This window comes from Cervus canadensis, chromosome 19 (assembly GCF_019320065.1).
Source record: "Cervus canadensis isolate Bull #8, Minnesota chromosome 19, ASM1932006v1, whole genome shotgun sequence".
In the NCBI taxonomy this organism is placed as follows: Eukaryota; Metazoa; Chordata; class Mammalia; order Artiodactyla; family Cervidae; genus Cervus; species Cervus canadensis.
Genome location: NC_057404.1, coordinates 61,802,300 through 61,825,984, shown reverse-complemented (window position 1 = coordinate 61,825,984; position 23,685 = coordinate 61,802,300). Strand labels below are relative to the sequence as shown.

The 23,685-nt window shown below is 41.2% G+C and overlaps 1 protein-coding gene and 1 long non-coding RNA gene across 2 annotated transcripts in view; one reads left to right on the top strand and one right to left on the bottom strand.

Moving 5' to 3' along the window:
* LOC122422385 overlaps positions 1–11,634 on the bottom strand; it is a 74,904-nt gene extending 63,270 nt beyond the window's left edge. Inside the window, exon 1 of the long non-coding RNA XR_006263803.1 lies at positions 11,526–11,634. This is a non-coding gene — a long non-coding RNA (uncharacterized LOC122422385). The remainder of the gene's footprint in view (positions 1–11,525) is intronic.
* The window catches only part of LOC122422380 (rho GTPase-activating protein 20-like), a 480,282-nt gene that overhangs the window by 147,559 nt on the left and 309,038 nt on the right, over positions 1–23,685 (top strand). The gene's annotated exons all lie outside the window — the stretch shown is intronic.

Sequence of the window (23,685 nt, the reverse complement as noted above, 5' to 3'; positions counted from 1 at the left end):
GGAAGAATGACTGTTGATCAAAACATCTGTAGCAAACAAACTGTTGCAAGGACCCAACAGCAAGCCCTGATTGAAGATTTACAGACAAACCTCTAGGATTTAGGAGACATGCCAGCGCACTTAAAGAGGATAAACACTCTCCTTTTATAAAACAGATGTTCTCTTGCCACTTGGCTCCTTGGTGCAGGCTGAGACTTAACTCTGGGATACCAAGTAACAGGAGATGTGACTGTTCATCAAGAACTGGGTATTATCTAATCCAGGAAGCCATAAAGCTGGCATGTGAAAACGACATGTACAAGATTGGACTAGCAGAAACTAAAGGCACAAGTAAACGACTTCACTTCCACTTTTCACTTTCATGCACTGGAGAAGGAAATGGCAACCCACTCCAGTGTTCTTGCCCGGAGAATCCCAGGGACGGGGGAGCCTGGTGGGCTGCCGTCTATGGGGTCACACAGACTCGGACATGACTGACGCGACTTAGCAGCAGCAGCAGCAGACTGTAGGAACATGTGGGCCCTGCCTGTTCCTGCTGGACTGTTACTTCTCCTCTCAGTGATACCACTTACAGACTCCTAAGGATTTCTCCAGGGCCAGCTGACTCAGGAAGGAAAAAGCTGAGCCTGGGCTACAGGAGGTTCTGCATGATACACCACACTAACCAGCGTGATCTCCTGAAGCATTAAATATTTCATGCTCACACTCAAAACACTGAATATCATTGAGGACAAAAAAAACCCCAAAAGAATAGAAAAACTGGGACATACTTCTGCTCTCTGAGAATATGTACTCTGCACAGAGTCCTATGCATTAAAATAATAATTACTGAAACTGGGAAGCCAAAAATGTAAACCAAAAATGTAATTGCTGTAAGTTTTAGAAACATTTACTTCTTTTTGGCTGTGCTGGGTCTTTGCTGATGTGCAGGCTTTTCTCTAGTTGTGGGGGGCCAGGGCTACTCTTTGTTGCAGTGCACAGGCTGCTAATTGCAGGGGCTTCTCCTGTTTCAGGGCATGGGCTCTAGGGCGCACAGGCTTCATTGCAGCCTCAGCTCTAGAGCACAGACTCAGTAATTGTGGCACACACGCTTTGTTGCTCTGAATGTGGGATCAGATGTGGGATCTTCCCAGATCAGGGATCAAACTCATGTCTCCTGCATTGGCAGGCAGATTCTTTACCAATGAGACACCAAGGAAGCTCCTATATTTTTTTAAAGGATAGCAAAAAAAAAATGCTTTAAAGTTTTTGTCATGATAAGAAGTGTAAAATTATCAATATGTTGCTAAATCTTTGCAATCCACATGACACCCTGGTTCAGAAGCTTTGGCCTACAAGATGCACTGAGAGGAACTCAGTTGCAATGGGAGCCTATCAAGGCCATAGAATCACAGCGACATAAGGTACTTGGGAATGTGAGGTACTGCAGAAAGTGAAAGTGAGACACGGCACTGAAAAATCAGCAAACTATCTGAAAATTTGTATATACAAAAAAATCAACTCCCAACTCTACTCCTCCTCCCCTTGTAGACACATAAATACAAGAGTTATATTTCTGTTTCCATGCAAAGAATTAGAGGGTTCCTCTCAAAGAACTGATCCTAAGCAAATACCTCCACATAATGACAGAGTAGGGTTGTAAAAAAAATACTTACACTAAAAATACATTTATTGTGTTAAAAAAATAAAATTCAACCCAGTAAATTTGAAGATCTAATTGGCTTTATTCAACAATTCATGGATCAAGCAGCATCCCATCTAGCAACTAGAAGGACACTCAAAGGGGTTGTACAAAATCTAAAGTTTTTATACGAAGAAGGGTAGGGTAAAGGAGCTACTAGACAAAAGAAAGAGTTATTTTTAGGCCAGGACATATTATTAGGGGGAAAGAACCAGCAGGGTTTTACCATGCAGATGACCTCTTCTTCCTCTGAGATGGAAAAGCACCCATGTGACAGATCATCACATTAGTGTTGACCAGAAAATTCCAAACTGGTTAAGGTTACAATTCTAGAGATTTCCCTGGTGGTCCACTGACTAAGACCCCATGCTCCCAATGCAGTAGCCCCAGATTCGACCCCTGATCAGGGAACTAGATCCTACACGCCAGAACTGAGAGTCTGCATGATGCAGCTAAGGGTCACACACACCACAGCTGAAGACCCTGGGTGCTGAAATGGGGGCTCAGCACAGCCAAATAAATGAACAAATATTTTTAAAAAAAAAAGATTACACTTATGGTGAAGGCAGAACAAGTGATACTGTATTAGGCCTGTGGTTTTTTCTTTTATTGGCTATATAAACTAAAATTCAAACAACTGCATGTCCCATATTTTTATTTGCTAAATCTGTCAATTGTAATTTAGAGGTTTCATTTAATACCAGCCTTCCTGCCTGACCATCTACGCCCTAAGCCAAGCCCATGCTGTGGACAAATTTCTTACAAAATGAACAGAAGTCCCATCAGCACATTTTATTGCTTAATTATAATAAATTAGTAGATAACCAGGGATCCCCAGATGTCAGAGGTAAGCTTCAGGATCAAAGTTTAAGAGTCCCAGATTAAAAAAAAATAGATTGGAACTTCCCCAGTGGCCCAGTGGTTAAGAATCATCACTTTCACTGCAAGAGGGACAGCTTCATCCCTGGTTGGGGAAGTTCCACATGTCACTCGATGTGGCCAAAATAAATGAACAGAAAAACAGATGGCGGTTGCCAGAGACAGGGTTTGTGAGGGGGGCAAAACTGGGTGGAGGGAGTCAAAAGGCACAAATTCCAGTTGCAAAAGAAATAAGTCATGGGGATGCAATGTACAGCATGTTGACTATAGTTAACAATATTGTATTCATATTTGAAAGTTGCTAAGAGACTAGGCAATAAGGAGTTCATGATCTGAGCCACAGTCAGCACCCAGTCTTAACTTCATATTTAAATTGAAGAAAGCAGGGAAAATCACTAGACCATCCAGGTATGACCTAAATAAAATCCCTTACGATTATACAGTGGAAGTGAAAATAGATTTAAGGGATTATATCTAATAGAACTGAATGCCTGAAGAACTATGGACTGAGGTTTGGGACACTGTTTAGCAGGCAGTGATTATGACTATACTCAAGAAAAAGAAATGCAGAAAGACAAAAGGTTGTCTGAGGAGGCCTTACAAATAGCTGATAAAAGAAGAGAAGTGAAAGGCAAAGGAGAAAAGGAAAGATGTACCTAGCTGAATGCAGAGTTCCAAAGAATAGCAAGGAGAGATAAGAAATCCTTCCTCAGTGATCAATGCAGACAAATAGGAAACAATAGACTGGGAAAGACTAGAGATCTCTTCAAGAAAATTAGAGGTACCAAGGGAACATTTCAGGCAAAGATGGGTTTGATAAAGGACAGAAATGGTATGGACCTAACAGAAGCAGAAGATATTAAGAAGAGGTGGCAAGAATACACAGAAGAACTATACAAAAGAGATCTTCATGACCCAGATAACCATGATGATGTGGTCACTCACCTAGAGCCAGACATCCTGGAATGTGAAGTGAAGTGGGCCTTAAGAAGCATCACTATGCACAAAGCTGGTGGAGGTGATGGAATTCCAGTTGAGCTATTTCAAAACTTAAAAGATGATGCTGTGAAAGTGCTGTGCTCAATATGCCAGCAAACTTGGAAAACTCAGCAGTGGCTACAAGACTGGAAAAGGTGAGTTTTCATTCCAATCCCAAAGAAAGACAATGTCAAAGAATGTTCAAACTACTGCAAAATTGCACTTATCTCACACACGAGCAAAGGAATGATCAAAATTCTCCAAGCCAGGCTTCAACAGTACATGAACCGTGAACTTCCAGAGGTTCAAGCTGGATTTAGAAATGACAGAGGAACTAGAGATCAAATTGCCAACATCCTCTGGAGCATCAAAAAAGCAAGAGAGTTCCAGAAAAACACCTACTTCTGCTTTATTGACTATGCCAAAGCCTTTGACTCTGTGGATCAAAACAAACTGTGGAACATTCTTCAGGAGATGGGAATTCCAGACCACTTGACTTGCCTCCTGAGAAATCTGTATTCTGGTCAAGAACCAACAGTTAGAACCAGACATGGAACAATAGACTGGTTCCAAATCAGGAAAGGAGTGCGTTAAGGTTGCATAGTGTCACCCTGCCTATTTAAATTATATGCAGAGTATATCATGAGAAGTGCCAGGCTGGATGCAGCATAAGCTGGAACCAAGATTGCGGGGAGAAATACCAATAACTCAGATACGCAGATGACACCACCCTTAGGGCAGAAAGTGAAGAACTAAAGAGCCTCTGGACGAAAGTGAAAGAGGAGAGTGAAAAAGTTGGCTTAAAAGTCAACATTCAGAAAACTAAGATCATGGCATCCAGTCCCATCACTTCGTGGCAAACAGGTGGGGAAACAAGGGAAACAGTGACAGAATTTATTTTCTTGGGCTCCAAAATCACTGCAGATGGTGACTGCAGTCATGAAATTAAAAGACACTTCCTCCTTGGGAGAAAAGCTATGACAAATCTAGATGGCATATTACAAAGCAGAGACATTACTTTGCTGACAAAGGTCCAGGTAGTCAAAGATATGGTTTTTCCAGTAGTTGTGCATGGCTGTGAGAGTCGGACTATAAAGAAAGCTGAGCACAGAAGAAATGTTGTCGACCTGTTGTATTGGAGAAGACTCTTGAGAGTCCCTTGGAATGCAAGGAGATCCAACTAGTCCATCCTCAAGGAAATCAGTCCTCAACATTCACTGGAAGGACTGATGCTAAAACTGAAACTCCAACACTTTGGCCACCTGATGCGAAGAGCTGACTCATTTGAAAAGACCCTGATGCTGGGAAAGATTGAAGGCAGGAGGAGAAGGGGACGACAGAGGATGAGATGGTTGGATGGCATCACCGACTCAATGGACATGAGTTTGAGTAAACTCCGGGGTTGGTAATGGACAGGGAGGCCTGGCGTGCTGAAGTCCATAAGGTCACAAAGAGTCAGATACAACTGAGTGACTGAACTAAAATGAACTGGACTATACATACAGTCCATGGAATTCTCCAGGCCAGAGTACTGGAGAGGGTAGCTTTTCCCTTCTTCAGGGGGTCTTCCCAAACCAGGCATCAAACCCAGGTCTACTGCATTGCAGGCCGATTCTTCACCAGCTGAGCCACAAGCGTAACCGCTGCCCCTCTCCAAAACCTGTCAGTGCATCAACAGGATTTCAGTACAATAAAACGGAATTACAACCGAGAGAGTTGCAGGACACAGACTACATTTAAAAAGGAATTCTTGGGGAAATCCAAAGAGAACTAGGTGGGGGGTGAAGGACAAAGAAACTAAAGGGAACTGAAACCTCTGGCACTTAGAGCTAAGAAAAATTAAACACAGTCAGCACCTAGCCAGATTAACACAAAACCTAACACTAAACGCCTAGTTACCCGTTAGATCCTAATACTTGCTAGACCATGTCCAGTTTTCAACAAAAAATTACAAGGAATGCTAAGGCAAGAGAAAACAGTCTGAAGAGACTCAGCAGGCATCAGAATAAGGATCAGCTATTTTGTAATTATTAGAGCAGGCTGAGTGCTGAAGAACTGATGCTTTTGAACTGTGGTGTTGGAGAAAACTCTTGAGAGTCCCTTGGACAACAAGGAGATCAAACCAGTCAATCCTAAAGGAAATCAACCCTGAATATTTACTGGAAGTACTGATGTTGAAGCTAATACTCCAATATTTTGGCTACCCGATATGAAGAGCCAAGTCATTGGAAAAGACCCTGATGCTGGGCAAGACTGAAAGCAGGAGGAGAAGGGGACGACAGAGGATGAGATGGTTGGATGGCATCACTGACTCAATGCATGTGAGTTTAAGTAAACTCCGGGGGATGGTGAAAGACAGGGAAGCCTGGAGTGCTACAGTCCATGGGGTCACAGAGTTGGACACAACTGAGGGACTGAAGATGAACAACGACAAAAGAATGTCTTTGCTCATTAGTAGAATAGTGATAGAACCAGTCTCATAAAAGACATGTCAACAGAAGCTTCCCAAACAGAAATGCAAACATAAAAATTAATGGAAAAAGAAACAGAATAGTATATCCAGGAACTATGTGATAATTAACAAGAGATGTAAATTGTGCATGATATGAAGGCCTGTACATGATACTTACATGAAAAGAAACAAGAAATATTTGAAGTAATAATGGCTGAGAATGTTCCCAAACTAATGGCATACACTAAAGAACACACACATGAAGCTCAGAGAACACCAAGCAGAATAAATACTAAAAAAAAAAAAATCTCCTCCCAGGCACAACATACTCAAAGTATAGAAAGCCAAAGACAAAAAAACAAAGAAAACATCTTGAAAGAATCCAGAGAACAAATATATTTTCCCTACAGAAGCCAAAGTACTTGTTATTCTTATAAATTTCCTTTCTTCAATAAATTCTCCTGTGAATTTCGGCATTTTGCTTATGTGGACTGGATGCTGAGAGGGAGGTCCACAGGCTAGTGGAATGTGCCATTACATCATGGTTTATTATCCTAATCTTTCTCAATATACTGAGAAAGCATCAGGAAAATTCCCATTGAATGGTCAGTGAACATATTTACACTTATTAGGTAATATTTTTTTCTTATATTTGCTTTTACTCTCTGACATTTATCCCCCTTTAGGCAGCAGCTGGAGTGTTCTATGTCTCCAGAAGAGGATAATGCAGAAGAATCTACAGGAATAAAAAAATGTCAATTTTTTGGCTTTTTGTATTCAATGCAAAAGCCCAAGTATAAGGCAAACATTTTATGAGAAGAAATGACCAGATAGAGCCATGCTGATAACCAAAGAAATAAAAAGAATGAAAAGGTAGGGACCAGTATAGAAAGATGACTGTGATCCAGATGAAATGCCCTTAACACTATTCAGCCTCCCAGAACTCAGGGATAAGCAGGACAATGGGAGCTCCACGAAGAAGTTAAACTGAGGTACAAAAGTTCAAGTGAGATATTTTCACAACCAGAGGTTTTTATTTGAAATTTGGATTCAGTATGTATTACTTGATTGATATAATAAAGGTCTGGCAGGACACACAAGAAACAGTCAACAGAGTTTATCTTAGGGAGTTATAATAGGAAGTCAATAGGAGACATTAAGATTTTTTACTTATCTCTTAGAAACTTTTTTAATGTTCATATATTTTTAATTTATTTATTCAATAGAGTTGCATTGCTTTTATGAAAGTATAATTAACAATGAACAGAAAGAACAAAAAAGTACATGTGAAGAAAATTATTTAAGGGAAATTTTGCTTGGCTCTCTGAGAATGACTAAAAATAAACAAAAAGAAGATTCAGTAGGAAAAGAAAGCAATGGAGAAGGCAAAAAAGAGATAAGGACACACAGAGAGTCAGCAAAAGTGAAAGAGAAACATCAGCTTCTTGCACAAATAATTCAAGGGCAAGGGCTTCAAAAATAAATGTGTCTCTAGCCATTGTATTACTAGAAACACATTGAGGAAACCCTCCAAAAGGAAAGAAACAGGCTAGCTAAGGAACTGCTAGCCACTTATTCCTTACTGGCTAAGGAAAAACAAGTTGATATTTAAAAATGAGCTAAGAAGCCTTATGAAAGACTGTAGCCACCTCCTCCTGCAAATAAATGAACATTCATCAATTGGCAGAGAGATTAGGCTTAATTTTTTGCCTCTGGAGTAACGAATTAAAAACTAAAGTATCAACTAAAAGGAAGCAGCTTTATATTCTAGTGAGTTTCCTTAACATCAGATACATTAATCGGCTTCCCTAGTGGCTCAGGCTGTACAAAATCTGCCTGCAATGCGGGAGACAGGTTCCATCCCTGAGTTGAGAAGATCCCCTGTGGGAGGAAATGGCAACCCACTCCAGTATTCTTCCCTGGAGAATCCCATGGACAGAGAAGCCTGGCGGGCTACAGTCCATGGGGTCACACAGAGTTGGTCATGACTGAGCAACTCACACTTTCACACTTTCATCAATTGGCAGAAAGATTAGGCTAAATTTTTGCCTCTGTAGTAAAGAATTAAAACGAAAAGTATCAAATAAAAGGAAGCAGATTTATATTCTCTAGAGTTTCCATAACATTAGATACATTAATTAAAAAACAATCCTGAACCTTCTGGGGAGTAAAGGACCAGAAGAGTTCTGAACTGTTAATACTTCTGCTTTGCTTTGTACTTGATAGCAAAAGTAGCAGCATGTACGCAGAAAGAACACTGTTACAATCAATACCTTGCCTGAAAAGTGAAGGTGAGCCCAGAGCAGAGGGGGAGCAGTCTTCCATTTGCCAGGCAGAAAAGAACCAGCTGCTTTTATAAAGAGCTGTAACAAGCTTTGAGTAACCAGGGCAGCGTGGCTACAGGAATCTAGGAGAAAAAATTCTTCAGAGAGGGTGTTCAAGGGATAGAAGGGTAAAGACAGCTGAGAAACATGTGAAGATTAACCTGACCTGCTTTACAGCTTTGCCTCAGGCCAGACTCTCCACTCCATTTATGCCTTCCTTTTTTCCTCCCCTTATTATCACATCTACCACGGAGCAAATATGAGCCTTAACTTGGAATGTCAGTCCTCAATATTTATGTATTAGCACAGCTCCCACGCATGAGAGGTCTGATGGCTAAGCGGTGTTCAGAATAGCTTAGCATGATAATCAAATGTCAGCTTTATTTTAGTATGGCAAAGTAATAGTCCAAAAATAATCTATGTTCCAGTTACTTGTAAACAGTAAACACAAGAAAATGAGTATTTGTAATTATCCTTAATTTAGGAAGGAATTCATAAATGACAGCTTGTTATTTACAGGTCAGAATCGAGACAGCACATACTATTTAACAATGTGGAGGTCAGAAAATTAAACTGATGGGAAGGAGAGAGAGACTCGATACAAGTTAAACTGGTAGCTGTTTCCTTATTAGGTGTTTGTAAGGAGCACTTCTAACTTAACAGCAAAGGTCTTTATTAAAACAAGAAAGGCTCTTCACACCTATTTACTGGGAACTAAACAGTAGTTCAAAGACTTGAAGTGTTTCCCTCAGAGTCAGAGGCAGCATCAATGATTGTTAAAGAATCCTAAGTCTAAGTAGTCATGGCTATTACTATATAGTTCTACACAATTTGTGCAACACATTCTCATATGTTAACTCATATAATCCCCATAAGAAGTTTTCTGTCCTCACTCTCTTTCCTAAACACCCTCTTCAAATCAGAGGTGAAGAAACCAAGGTTTGCAAGTCAGTATCTTAGCCAGTGCCAACAGTGCCAACAATGTAAAGGAGCTAAAACAGAGTTCAACACAGGTGTGACCTCAAAGCCATAAGCATTCACCTTTGAACACTGCCTCCCTCTCTAAAATACTGGTTCTGCCATTAACAAGCTCTATGATGTCAGATAAATTGATTGATTTCTCTGGACTTTGGTCTCTTTCTATGTAAAATTCCTTTACTGAATTACATGAATTCCAAATCCTCTTTCTTATCTAACATTCATAATTCCTCTATTAAAAGCATATCATAAAGCTGGAAGTAAAGATGTGATTTGCACTGGTAAGTTGCTTAAATAAAGGGTGATTATTCCCCTTGGAGATGTAAATGCTACCTGAAGAACCAATAAGTAATTTTATTAAATCAATACTTATCAAGAGCTGACTCTGTACCAGAAGACCAGAATGATGCCTGTGATTGACATGGAGGATGCAATGATAAAAATAAAATGATAATAATAATCTCTGTGCTCACAAGTTCAGAGATAACTGGAGGAAGTTGCACGTCAAGAAACAATTGCAGCACCATATGTTAGGGCATGAAACTGGGCATGATAAAACAGGCATATAGTAGAGACCAGAAAGTCAGGAAAAGCTCCTTGCAAACCAGCATGTTAAAATGCAGCTTGAAGGAATGAGAGATGATCTAGGCAAATAAACTAGAAAGAGAAAGATGTTTTATGTAGACAGCTGCTGCTGCTGCTGCTAAGTCGCTTCAGTCGTGTCCGACTCTGTGCAACCCCATAGATGGCAGCCCACCAGGCTCCCCCGCCCCTGGGATTCTCCAGCCAAGAACACTGGAGTGGGTTGCCACTGTAGACAGAGCTGCAGATAAAGAAAGAGTAGTAAACTAATATCCTAAAAGCTAAATTGCCTACTGTAACTATTCAACTTCCAAAATGTATCCATAATTGCCATTTAAGCCACAGGGGCTAATGTAGAAGTCATCCTAAATATAAGTTTCTCCTGTTATGCAAAGTGATCTTCATAGCTATTAAGCAACATAATAAGGCAACTGTGTCTGATTCCAAAGCATGAAGCCTGTGTTCTTTACCTCTAACATTGCTACCTTCCTGTACTTTTTTTTTTTGAAGGTCAACTGAGCAGAAATGACTCTGGTGCATAGACACATTTTAGGACACGGGGCAACCAAAGCAATACTGGGTAATTTAAGAGAAGCTACAAAAAGATATAAGCTCAGCTGAAGAACCAGATATGAACCTGCTCTAAATCCATTTGGAAAGGTCTCCCTGAATCTATACCCCAGCCATGTACCAAAGGCATCTCAAAGAACAAGACTTTCTGCAAAACTGTAGAGTGGAATTTTCTTCCCTCTAAGGTTTAAGAGAGCAAGTCATCAAGCCCACAAAACTCTAAAAGTACAATCAGATTCATTTTGTATAAGCAAGAGCATAATTTCACTTGTGGTTTGGCAGTAACTGGTAATTTATGGATTTAAATATTTTAACAATGTATTAACATCCTATAATTTTTAAACCAAAAAGGTTAAAGAGTTTGAGTTGTCACTGCTCATTTTTACATCTCAAGGAAGGAAGACTAATGATTCACACAACATTCACTCCTTAATTGCATGTCTGGCATAATGAAAGTAATTGCCTTCAGGTGTGTGGATACTGTACTTAGCAGGTGTCTCCCCGAACTTGACTGGCTTTGAAAAAGGTACAGATCTGAGTCACACTCTCAATGATAACAAAAATAAAGAAACAATACTCCAGAGATTAAGGTCCCAAAAGAGAGCCCCCGGAATCACCTAGGAGCCCCCTTCCTCCAGGAATCCTGAGCAGAAGACCGGCTACAGGAGGGACCCAGCTCAGCTTCTCACGGCTTCACCTTCTCCTCCCACCCCGGCCGAAGCCAGTTTCCCTCACAGGATGCACAGAGTCCTGAGCCTTCCCCTGGGAAACTGACTGTGGTAACTAGAAACAGATAGTTGAAATAGAAAACACAAGATTTCCCACCATTAAAAACAGAAATCAGAAATACTCACACATTTGCTTTTTTTTAACATGTCACTAAAAATACCAAACACTTTATTTTTAACCAGTGATTACATTCTATGTATGCATTATGCGTCTGAAACTTTCTGCAGCATTCAATGCAAGATAGATATTTCTGGAAGCCCCAAAGTAACCAGTCAAGAATGTTTTCAAGATGTGAACTTAAGGTACAACTTAAAGCGATAGATGAGGCCACTGAGACTTCAGTTATACCCACCTGTCACTTCTGGAGCTGCTGCAGCTCCCAGTCCCACGGTAATCACACACGGATACAGCCCCCTTTCACTGGGCTTCCCAAGCTTTTCCCCAAAGTGTGTGAGTGCAGCTGACTCTTCCAAAGTTTGAAGCTATAAAAGTGATTTATGTCAGAACAAGTGTCTTAACACCAGATATTAGACAACTGTGTTCTCTAAAGACTTCAGCAGTCCTGCAACAAGAAACTATTACACCTCCTTAACTTGTTAAACACTTTTTTAAAGAGACCTGATTTGCACCATGTTGCATGACTGCCTTCTCCAACTTCAGATTACTATTAACATCTTATGTAAAGTATTTTATCCAGCGATTTGTTTCACTTTACTATCGTAAACCATGCCCTGATGTTTCCACCCCCCCCCCCCAGTGGACTACATAGCCATCTTTCTAGAGGAAAATTTTTCTTTCCTAAAGGAACTCTATGCTAGCTGTTAAAAAAAAAAAAAAGAAGACGCTGAGAAAAGAATTTTTCCCACTAAAGTAACATAGTATTATTGTTAAATTTCATCAGTTTTGAGAAGTTATCAACGAACAACATTAATAAGGCAAATAAAGACCTAAGGGTCTTGTTAGTTCTGACCTAAGGGTCTTGTTAGTTCTAACCTAAGGGATGTTAGTTCTATAAAACCCTTACTTCTATCAAGTGCCTTCTCTTTTCAATATTCTATTGTGGAAGAAGAGTGATGAGACAAATACGTAAACTCTGGAGGTTATAGCCCAAAATGGGTGACAGATCTTTTTTTTTAGAACACATGAACAAAATCTGTGGTAGATGATACGAAGAAAATGACTGAGTGTGACAGTAAAGAGCAGTTAGGGAGGGACTTCTCTGGTGGTCCAATGGCTAAAATTCCATACTCCCAGTGCAGATGGCCCAGGTTCGATCCCTAGTCAGGGAACTATAGTAGATTCCATATGCTGCAAGTAAGAGTTCACTTGCCACAACTGAGAGATCCCGCAAGTGACAGCAAAGAGCAAAGATCCTGTGCGATGCAACTAATACCCAGTGCAGCCAAATAAGCAAATATTTAAGGGAAAAAAACAAGAGCAGTTAGGGGAACTTGCTTGGAGAGGATGGTCAGGAAAACTGTCTCTAAGGAAGTGACATGGGGACCAAGTCCAATGAAATGGGAAGATGGTGGACCCCATCTAAAGATTCATTCTCCGAGCATCAATAGCAGGACAGGGCTCTGGGGAGGAGAAGGAGAAAAAGAAAGCAAACCAGTCTGGCTGCCCAGCAACACTCCTGAACATAAATGCACAGACCTTTTCCTTCCTCTGCATCCACCCTTTACAACAACGATCGATGACCTTGGCACAGAGAAAAGTGTGACACACCACCCACAATCCTGCAACTCTGCGGACCGCCCACCTAGGAATAATTCACTTTTTGCCTATTCTCTCTTAAGCAAGGGCTCTTTTAAGTGTAAATTTTAAATACTGCATGGTGATGACACTGCAGGAAACATCCGCCAAGCCCTCAGGGTACACTGAGGAACTGTATGTAAATAGCAGTCCATCTGCAACTCATTTGCTGCCCCTTCAAAGAGGAGACTAATGACAAACTTTTGACCGATGGCTAGTTTGTTGTTGAGTTTTGTTTTTAATTCTTGCTTATTGGTAACACAGTAACCCAAAATGCTATACTTAGACAGGAGCCTGTGGCAGTTACTTGATAAAATATAGCAACTGATTTTGAGATAACAACCAAAATCACCATACAAAAGCCTTCAGAAAAACACTTATGGACATGATAGTTTCTGCAAGAAGCATTTTTATTCATAAGTTGGTGCAGTTCTGAATTGGATTTAAAGGAGTTCCCTTTAAATTGGATTTAAAGCTACTTCCCTTTCTATTCCAACTGATGAGTGACTTCTATAATGAACATCACTGACGTATCTGAACTCTATAAGCAACCTCTCTTGCACCAAAAATGAAGGTGCTATGTTGCTTCTGTCGTGTCTGACTCTGTGAGACGCCATGGACTGTAGCCCACTAGGCTCCTCTGTCCATGGGATTCTCCAGGCAATAATACTGGGGTGGGTTGCTATTTCTTCCTTCAGAGGATCTTCCCGACCCAGGGATCAAACCCGTGTCTCTTAAGTCTCCTGCACTGGCAGGCAGGTTCTTTACCACTTGCACCAACTGGGAAGCCCCAAAAGTGAAGGTAGATATGGATATACAGAACAATTCTCTTACAGGGCCAATTTAACTTTTTGTTTGTTTGTTTCAATTACAAACACTTGTCTCACCAAAATATCTTCATAAAAATGAGCAGGAGAAAGGAGATAAAACCATACTGACAGTTCATGAGAAACGCTGGGCTGGAAGAAGCACAAGCTGGAATCAAGATTGCCGGGAGAAATATCAATAACCTCAGATATGTAAATGACACCACCCTTATGGCAGAGAGTGAAGAGGAACTGAAAAGCCTATTGATGAAAGTGAAAGAGGACAGTGAAAAAGTTGGCTTAAAGCTTAACATTCAGAAAACTAAGATCATGGCATCTGGTCCCATCACTTCATTGGAAATAGGTGGGGAAATAGCTGAAACTCCAATACTTTGGCCACCTCATGCAAAGAGTTGACTCACTGGAAAAGACCTGATGCTGGGAGGGATTGGGGGCAGGAGGAGAAGGGGACAACAGAGGATGAGATGGCTGGATGGCATCACTGACTCGATGGGCATGAGTTTGAGTAAACTCACCTTCAGCATCAGTCCTTCCAATGAACACCCAGGACTCATCTCCTTTAGGATGGACTGATCGGATCTCCTTGCAGTCCAAGGGACTCTCAAAAGTATTCTCCAACACCACAGTTCAAAAGCATCAGTTCTTCGGCGCTCAGCTTTCTTCACAGTCCAACTCTCACATCCATACATGACCCCTGGAAAAACCATAACCTTGACTAGATGGACATTTGTTGACAAAGTAATGTCTCTGCTTTTTAATATGCTCTCTAGGTTGGTCATAACTTTCCTTCCAAGGAGTAAGTGTCTTTTAATTTCATGGCTGCAATCACCATCTGCAGTGATTTTGGAGCCCAAAAAAATAAAGTCTGACACTGTTTCCACTGTCTCCCCACCTATTTCCAATGAAGTGATGGGACCAGATGCCATGATCTTAGTTGCCGGGCCTGCCGGCAAAACGAACAGGTCGAGGACGCAATCACCAGAGCACCTGAGAAATAAAAGACTAGGAAAGATGGGGTTGAGAGGGACGGAGTCAGCTTGTGACTGATTCCGACGACTTTATTGAGGGGTAACATACATATATATGCTAACAGGATTCACCAAATTTTAGATCAAAGACTTGCATACGTGCAGAACTGCAGACACTAGTTTTAGCTCAGGAGTTTTATCTTAACTCCAGCAGAGCATGGCACCAGCGTCTTACAATCAGGTAAAGACTACCTAGACATAAGCCATTCACAGGAGCCCGATAATCTTATCAGAGTCAGGAAAATGGGCAAATGGTGGCTGCAGCGATTTCCTTGAGGGAGGTGAGAAAGGCCAATTTGCACTTTAATAAATCAGGGGTGGCGGGACAGAGAGGGACCTCTTGATCTCTCTCAGGGCCGAGAAGGGGCCTGAGCAGTCAGGCCGGCTCCGCGCACTTAGTTTTCTGAATGTTAAGCTTTAAGCCAACTTTTTCACTCTCCTCTTTCACTTTCATCAAGAGGCTCTTTAGTTCTTCTTCACTATCTGCCATAAGGGTGGTGTCATCTGCGTATCTGAGGTTATTGACATTTCTCTCGGCAATCTTGATTCCAGCTTGTGCTTCTTCCAGCCCAGCGTTTCTCATGATGTACTCTGCATATAAGTTAAGTAAGCAGGGTGACAATATACAGCCTTGACGTACTCCTTTTCCTATTTGGAACCAGTCTGGTGTTCCATGTCCAGTTCTAACTGTTGCTTCCTCATCTGCATACAGGTATCTCAAGAGGCAGGTCAGGTGGTCTGGTATGCCCATCTCTTTCAGAATTTTCCACAGTTTATTGTGATCCACACGGTCAAATGCTTTGGCATAATGAATAAAGCAGAAGTAGATGTTTTTCTGGAACTCTCTTGCTTTTTTGATGATCCAGCGGATGTTGGCAATTTGATCTCTGGTTCCTCTGCCTTTTCTAAATCCAGCTTGAACATCTGGAAGTTCATGGTTCACATATTGCTAAAGCCTGGCTTGGAGAATTTTGAACATTACTTTACTAGCGTGTGAGATGAGTGCAATTGTGCTTTAGTTTGAGCATTCTTTGGGACTGCCTTTCTTTGGGATTGGAATGAAAACTGACCTTTTCCAGTCCTGTGGCCACTGCTGAGTTGTGCAAATTTGCTGGCATATTGAGTACAGCACTTTCACAGCATCATCTTTCAGGACTTGAAATAGCTCAACTGGAATTCCATCACCTCCACTAGCTTTGTTCATAGTGGTGCTTGCTAAGGCCCCCTTGACTTCACACTCCAGGACGTCTGGCTCTAGGTGAGTGATCACACCATCGTGATTATCTGGGTCGTGAAGATCTTTTTTGTACAGTTCTTCTGTGTACTCCTGCCACCTTTTCTTAATATCTTCTGCTTCTCTTAGGTCCATACCATTTCTGTCCTTTATCAAACCCATCTTTGCGTGAAATGTTCCCTTGGTATCTCTAATTTTCTTGAAGAGATCTCTAGTCTTTCCCATTCTGTCATTTTCCTCTATTTCTTTGCATTGTTCACTGGACTACAGGCCTGTTAAAAAAATCATGGAACATAAGGAAGGAGCTCAAATGCACTGGAGAAGTTGAGATCGGGAAATTGTTACTTCTTCTAATGAAGCCCTCAACAACTCTCCTAAGTTTTATTTTTGAATATGAGGTGGGTATGTATATATTACCTGAAAAGCAAATCAAATTCCATGTTTTTCTCTACCTGTCCTTATCTGTCAAAGGGAAAAGTTGACACCTTTAAAAGTAGAGTCTGCCCTTAAGTGAGCATATCCACTCACAGATGAGATTCTTCCAGGTGTTATCTCCCAGACTGCTTGTGTGTGGTGTGTGCCAAGTTGCTTCAGCTGCATCCGACTCTACGACCCTATGGACTGTAGCCCACCAGGCTCCTCTGTCCATGGGATTCTCCAGGCAAGAATACTGGGGTGGGTTGCTATCTCCTTCTCCAGGGGATCTTCCTGACCCAGGGATCAAACCTGTTTCTGATGTCTCTTGCATTGGTAGGTGAGTTCTTTACCACGAGTGCCACCTGGGCCCACCAGACCGCTTCTTAATTGTTATTACGTATGTTTTGCTTGTTTTGGCCACATTGAGTAGCTTGTGGGATCTTAAGTCTCCCAATCAGGGATCAAAACCACACCCTCAAAAGGGAACTCACAGGATCCTAACCACTGTACAACAGGGAATTCCCAACTATCATAGTTTATAACAAATATATCAATATCTTGGCTTGAAAATGTTTTCACAGTGACCACCAATAAGAAACCCATGCCGCTACTCAAATGGCAATTAAGTCTAGCCTATCCGTTCACACAAAACAGAGAAGGAGGCTATTCAGGTGGAAGGAAGGAGAGACCTAGGGATCCTGAGAGGAGCATCACTAAAATTCCTTGACTCTGGGAAGGTGCACTCAAGTTTAGCAGGTCCTGGTGCAAGTGGGAAGCTGGGGACTCGCTAAGAGTATCCTTCGCCCATAGGAGGAGGAGCCAAACAGCAGCTGAGACCCTCCGTAGGCTGGGCCCTCCAGCGTCAGTGCAGAGTGAAGCAGTGGTCACCCTTCCAGAAAACCAGAGCCCATGTTATAGAGCTCCCGTTGCATTCTGATAAAGCAGAGGTTATCTTTCAACCTTGGAGAGAGGAAGACCTAGTTTGGATTGGAGTGGCAAGAAAGGGTCACCAACTAAGCCCTAGTAGGAGACACAACAGACTCGGGAAATACAACACTGAAGAGGACGAAGTAATTCTAGCCTCAGCTCTAGTGCCTCCCTGCTGTGTGACCTGCGGCAGCATAACTCAGCTCTCAGTCTGCATTCCCCATCTGCCAGTGGGGCCCGCTAGTAACATCCACAAAGAGCCAGTGCATGTAAAGTCATTCTTTTGAACACTGCCCTCCAAAAAATAATAGTCATTATTTGGGAGGTCTTTAGCATGTACCCAGCATACAGCTGAGCAGTTTACATGAGTGATTATCTAACTTAACCCTCGTACATATTTTAGGGTCTATAGACATTTAGAAATCAGGAAACTGAGGCACAGAGAGGCAAGCTAATTTGCTTAAAGACACACAATCAGCCGTCAGTCTGATCGTTGCTCTTATGTTCTCAATCACGATGATGCAATGATACAGCTAATTCTCAGGGTTGATCCTTACTAGCATTTCCGTGGCCAAAGGTCTCACTGGTTTGCTTTTATTCATAAAACAGTAAATTGCACTGGCTACAAAAATAGTATTTTTAAATGAGGTTCAAATCTATTTTTCTTTCAATTGGGGGAAAGTAACACATAAAATTTTTCCTGAAAAAATTCTTTATCCAAAAGATTAGGCACCTTTAACACATATTGTCTTGCTATAACATCACAACAAATCTATAATGCAGGAGAGGAGACTAAGTCTTGAAGATTTTAACAGTAACACTAGTAACATTTACTGACATGCTATTCAAGCACTGTTTCAGGTCAAGTCTAATCCCCATGATAACATGAGGAAGTGTCACCCTCACTTTCAGAAATACAGAACATTATAACTTGTAAACAGCTCAAATCCTGAAGTGATGAAGCTGGAGTTCAAATTCAGGTCTTTCTCACCCTTCAAGCTGTACTTTTTCTGGTTCAACAAAAGCACTGTCATAAATAGATGCCTCCTTACTCTCTCCTAATTGTGCCCTCCCTCTCCCTAACTCTATCATCGCCAAGTTCCACTCATGCCTGACTGAAGCATTAAAAATGCCTCTGGATTTGCTTCCTTTAAATACACCCTCCACACTGCCACCAGAGTTACATGAGTGTCAATTGGACTATGAATGCTGTTCTCTGCATACTTCAAGTCTTCAAATACAGCAGCCTATGAAGCCCTCCAGAGCTAGCCCTGCTCAAGCTCCCAGAAACCTAACACCTCATATTTTACTATTAATACAGGATAATATAGGGTTCCCCCCACTCACCCTGTTGTTCATTCAGCACTACCTTTATGCTCTCTATGGCAGGAACCATCTTCTGACCAGTCATTACCTTCTCTCCACCCAAACCTGGCCACACATGTTCCTCCCTTAAGGAACATCTTAGACATCTCCTCCTTCAGAAGTCGTGCCCACCCTTTATTGCTCAAGCCAAATAAGGAGAATCTCTTTCAAACTCACAGTACCCTGTATATATTAAGACTTCTCTCACATTATTTCAAAATATTCGATGTACATCTATATTTCTCTGGGACCGTATTTCATTGAGCTTTGTTTCTCTGATACTTGGTAATAGCAGGAATTCAGTAAAGAATTTGTTGAAATAAACTGAATCAACCTGCCCAAGTATAATATTTAAGAAACAGAAGAAGAAGGGCTTTAACTTGTTGTGTCCACTGCTCTGTTACATCCAAACATAAACACATCTATGCAGTATAGGATTATACTACACAGTCTTTCTTGAAACAGAGATTGCAATTATTGTCCCCTTGGCAACAAATGACAAAGAAATATTTTTAGACAAATTGTAAACCTCTGGTATCAATCTGTGGTAAATCCATGCTAACTCCTAGTGTTCAGTTCACCTCAGTTGCTCAGTCATGTCCAATTCTTTTTGACCCCATGGACGGCAGCACGCCAGGCTTCCCTGTCCATCACCAACTCCTGGATTTTGCTCAAACTCATCGAGTCGGTAGTGCCATTTCTAGTGTGAATCAGTGTATTTCTCAAATGTCTGTGATACAGCAGTAAAAGTTTGCATCCAAATGAAATATGTTCATACTAACAATGACCTTTAGTAATTGTATAATTACTGTACTGCCTGGTACTATTTATAGACATCCAGTTATGAAATACAGATTCAGAAGCAAGGGAGGAAATAACAACCTTCCTTGGTAGATAGAGACATAAAGATTTAAACAAAAACCCAAAACATAAAAGACCTTCCACAAAACAACCAGTTATGCATATCTTAAATGAATTTTACCTTCTAACTTGGAATCAGGAAAATGAAGAATATTTTATCTACTACCTGTAAGGGGTAAACACATGTGAAATATTGGAAAAAATAACTTTAAGTCAACTCCTCGATTCCAATACTGTCTCCATGCTGGATTTCAAATTAAAACACTTTCCCCGTTGTGGGAAATGCCTCTCTGTACTTCACTGAATTCTCTTTTCCCTAGCTCTTACATGTGAGTGTAACCTGAATGAAGAACGGACAAAGGACTTGAACAACTTTAAAAACAAAACAGACAAATTATGAACAGATGTGTGAAAACATGCTCAAAATCACTGATCATTAGGGAAACACAAACCAAAACCAAATGAGTTACCACTTCATACCTGTTAGGATGACTATTATCAAAAATACAAAAAAATACCAAGTGCCAGAGAGCGTGGGGAGGCACAGGCACCCTTGTTCACTATTGGTGGAAATGTAAAATGGTACAAGCACTAGGTAAATTGGTATGAAAGTGAAAGCGAAAGTCGCTCAGGCTTTATGACCCCATGGACTATACAGTGCATGGAGTTCTCCAGGCCGGAATACTAGAATGGGTAACCTTTCCCTTCTCCAGGGGATCTTCCCAGCAGGGGAAGATCTTCTCCAGGGGACTGAACCCAGGTCTCCCACATTGCAGGCAGATTCTTTACCAACTGAGCTATCATGGAAGGTAAAATGGTATAGAGGCTGCTAAAAAAAACTAGAAATAGAACTACCATACAATCCAGCAATCTCACTTTTAGGTATATACTCAAAAGAACTGAAATCAGCATCCTAAAGAGATACTTACATTCCCGTGTCCTCTGCAGCATTATTCATAACAACCAGGAGATGGAAGTAACTTAAATATCTATTATGTGGGGGTGTGTATGTGCTCGGTTGCTTCATTCACGTCTGACTCCTTGCAACCTCATGGACTATAGCCTGTCAGGCTCCTCTGTCCATGAGATTCTCCAGGCAAGAACACCAGAGTGGGTTGCCGTGCTATCCTCCAGGGGATCTTCCTGGCCCAGGGATCGAACTTGCGTCTCCTGCATTGCAGGTTGATTCCCTACTGCTGAGCCACTGGGAAAGCCCAATTTAAATGTCTATCAACAGATAAATGGATAAAGAAAAGTGGTATGTATGTATGTTTATACACATATACACACATACAATGAAATATTATTCATCCTGAAAAAGGAGAAAATTCTGCCATATCCAACAATGTGGACAAACCTAGAGAATATTATACTAATACTAGTTATATATTATTATATAAGCTAGACAGAGAAGGACAATTCATGGTTGCATTTATAAAAGAGATCCAAAATAATTAAAGTGATTGAAGCAGAGAGCAGAATGGCAGTTGTTAGGGGCTGGGAGGAGGCAGAAACAGGGAACTGTTCAGGGGAGATAGAGTTTGAGTTGTGCTGCATGAACAGGTTCTGGGGAACCGCTGTACAACACAGTGCCCGTAGTCAGCAGTTAACACTGCTACGATCTCATGTTACGTGTCCTTACCACAGTAAGCTTGTAAAAAAGAATCACATTATTCCCAAGTTTGTGACTTTAACCCATTTGTCACGTCTCTTCTTCATTCTCTTACAAATGCCTTTTAGTCAACAGGAGGTGGACATATAAGAAGTACCTTAGCTGCAGCTTCCCAGGTGGCTCAGAGGTTAAAAAAAAAAAAATCTGCCTGCCAGTGCAAGGGCCACAGGGGACGCTGGTTCAGTCGCTAGATCAGGAACTACAAAGCCTGTGGGCCACAACTACTGAACCCACATGTTGCAACTACTGAAGCCCATACGCCTACAGTCTGTGCTCTGCAACAAAAGAAGCCAGCACAGTGAGAAGCCTGTGCATGGAAACAAAAGGAGCGCCTGCTAGCACAGCAACTAGAGGAAGCCTATGCACAGCAAGGAAGACTCGGCACAACTGAAAATACATAAAATTATTTTTAAAAAAACAACACAAGTAGATAAAAATAGAAGTGTGAGCGCCATGAAGGCAGGGGTTTGTGTCTTTTTTTGTTCACTGCTGTATTCCTTGGTGCTTAAACCAATGCCTGGCACACAATAAGTGCACAATAAATATTTTGAAATTTTATCTATAAAAGAAAAAAAAATAGAAGTTCTGTTAGAATATTGGCTCGTATTTCTTTGAACTACTTCTAACTTCATGATCAAAAAAAAAAAATCACATAATCTATTACTAAAGGGTCCTCTTTTTTTAAGCAATAAGCTAAAAGCTCAATTAGGTTCCCCTTCAGTTTTATGGAAAGCAAAATGTTAGGAACTGTTTGATATGCAAATACACTTTTACCCATTATACTAAAATATAAATCATATGTACCGTCTCAAATTCTCTTGTCTACTTCCTCCTTTTCATGCCTTGGTCAACACTTCACTTACATAAAGTCAGTCCTCCACTTTCGTATTTGGATGAAATACTACACTTCAAGGCATGGAACCTGGTTTTCTGAGCAGCCACTGAGATGCAACCAAGAAGTGAGATCATAATCGAGGTAAACCTTGACCAAGGGGAAGAGGATATGGGAAGAGGTCAAGGAGAAATTGTCCCCCTCCTTTCACTTTTTCTTATGGTCTACTTTGAGTGGAAGTTCCTTCTTTCAATCTTTTTAGAAAAGTCTACAACACTGAGTGAACAGTGACTAATAATGTCTCCTTTGTGGTTCTTTATAGTAAAGAGCAAGGCAACACACGTCTTTGCCTCACTGCTCCTTTTCCCTTACCTCCACTGTCTTAGGCTTGTACTTCCCAAACAGTATTAGCCCGAAGAACTGCGAAGGGTCTTACCTTGCTTGTGAGCTAACAAGTGAACCTGCCATGGTTACACAGATGCTGAGGGAAGGCATGAGGGCCTTCGTGGGACACAAAGGACTTTATTATCACAGCAGCAACATGCGCTCTATGGTTATATGCTCCCCTTGCAAACCAAGCCATATGCAGACACCTTGCACACAGTATATCTGTGGCACAGCTGAGAAAAAGCAAGTTGCACAGTCGTGTCTGACTCTTTGCGGTCTCAAGGACTGCAGCACGCCAGGCTTCCCTGTCCATCACAAACTCCCAGAGTTTACTAACTCATGTCCATTGAGTCAGTGATGCCATCCAACCATCGTACCCTCTGTTGCCCCCTTCTCCTCCTGCCTTCAATCTTTCCCAGCATCAGCGTCTTTTCAAATGACTCAGTTCTTTGCATCAGGTGGCCAAAGTGTTGGAGTTTCAATTTCAACATGAGTCCTTGCAATGAACACCCAGGACTCATCTCCTTTAGGATGGACTGGTTGGATCTCCTTGCAGTCCAAGGGACTCTCAAGAGTCTTCTCCAACACTACAGTTCAAAAGCATCAATTCTTCGGTGCTCAGGTTTCTTTATAGTCCAACTCTCACACCCGTTCATGACCAGTGGAAAATCCATAGCCTTGACCAGACGGACCTTTTTTGGCAAAGTAATGTCTCTGCTTTTTAATATGCTGTCTAGGTTGGTCATAGCTTTTCTCCCAAGGAACAAGCATCTTTTAATTTCATGGCTGCAGTCACCATCTGCAGTGATTTTGGAGACCAAAAAAATAAAGTCTGTCACTGTTTCCCCATGTATTTGCGATGAAGTGATGGGACCAGATGCCATGATCTTAGTTTTCTGATTGTTGAGCTTTAAGTCAGCTTTTTCACTCTCCTCTTTCACTTTCATCAAGAGGCTCTTTAGTTCTTTGCTTTCTGCCATAAGGGTGGTGTCATTTGCATATCTGAAGTTATTGGTATTTCTCCCAGCAATCTTGATTCCAGCTAGTGCTTCATCCAGTCCAGCATTTCTCATGATGTACTCTGCACAGAAGTTAAGTAAACATATAAGTTAAAAATTATCTTTACTATTATGACATTATTCCTATCTTCCAAGGTTGTCTGCTACACAAACATCCTTCAAAACATAATCTAGGACAAAAGCTGTCA